We start from the raw sequence: 1,374 nt of genomic DNA on the forward strand, positions 1-1,374 counted from the left end.
CGACCCCTCCTTGGGTTTTCGAGGCACTATCACTACAGAAGTAGATTGCCCAATCTTCCTTCCAAGGCTGGTGGGTTTGAACCACCAGCCTTCTGGTGAACAGTCAAATGCCTTAGGCAAAGAGTAGTGGATTAGAAATTGGAAGACCAGGATTCAAGTCATGGCTCCTGGCAAGCCAGATGTGTGATCTAGTTCAAGACCTGACCTGGTCTCCATCTCAATGTTTTCATCTGTGAAATGACAGAACTGAAGGATTAATGCTAATTAATCAATAACATCACTTGCAATGTGTAATTCTAAACAGTATAGACCCAACTTGAGCATATAAAGTCAAGGTAAGAAACTCTGATTAGTAAAGAATAATTATACCACTAAAATGTCAAATATATGTGATTTGAAGAGAAATTCAAAATATTACCTTGGCTGGAATTGGAACTGGTAGTTCCTAAGTACCAATGCATTCCATGCTTAGATAACATTCAGCATTTAAAATTACACATGACTTGCCAGCCAAATCTAAAAGAAAGCATTCTATCTTCAGTTTAGATAGCAGTATTTGGAAAAGAATGACGAATGGCTATATATCAAATCTTGAGGAGTTTTTTTTTTTCTGAAAACAAAATCGATTTGATGATTCAAAATCATTTTTATAAGATTTTATTTAAATAATTTAAAGACCAATGGATAAAAAAGCATGCTATCTTCCAAGCCAGTGAGGCTGAAGTCAGCTATTTGAATTTCCTTTGCAAAGCAAACCCTCTGTGATGAGGTTAGTTCCATGTCCTATGGCCACATTTTCTAAGCCTGGTCATATAAAGGCTGAAATTCTTCCCGCTCAATGACTCTTCCTGGTTTTTCTCCAGAACTGCTCCTATGTTGTTAGTGGTGGGAAGATGGTGCTGATGCTTAAAAAAAAAATCTGTTTGTCCAGATTGTGGGAGCAGCATGTGGCAGTTCTCCTGCTGAAACAAATGTGTGGAATGTCACTGACTTCAGCAGGTGGGCATCAGTGGGGAGAGACCAGCTGCATACTAAGTGCCCCTCCCTGGGAGTCCAAGCCTTTGGGAGCCTACTCAATTGTACACGATGACGGGGGGACAGGAATCCCAAGTCAGTGGAGAAAGCATCCAGACCACGACCCACAGCTGTTTCTTTGATGACTTTACAATATATGTATGCAACCATTGTCATTATTTTACCACTTAAAAAGGAGAAATTATGAAGATAAAGGCCATATGTATTGAAATGTGTTCTCTATGAGAAAAAAAAAAAAAAAATCCTCAAAGGGCATACATTAAACCAAGCCTATTAATCATGATCAGTGGTGTGTTTAAACGATCCCTTGGCTGTCCACTATTAGACACTGCACACACT

General features: G+C 39.2%; 1 protein-coding gene across 1 annotated transcript in view; it reads left to right on the top strand.

Annotated features, from left to right (window-relative positions):
- Positions 1-1,374, top strand: part of SLC13A1 (solute carrier family 13 member 1) — an 87,968-nt gene that overhangs the window by 63,752 nt on the left and 22,842 nt on the right. The gene's annotated exons all lie outside the window — the stretch shown is intronic.

The sequence above is a fragment of the Orycteropus afer genome, unplaced genomic scaffold (assembly GCF_000298275.1).
Source record: "Orycteropus afer afer isolate SDZICR_OR568_19922 unplaced genomic scaffold, OryAfe1.0 scaffold00170, whole genome shotgun sequence".
NCBI lineage: Eukaryota > Metazoa > Chordata > Mammalia > Tubulidentata > Orycteropodidae > Orycteropus > Orycteropus afer.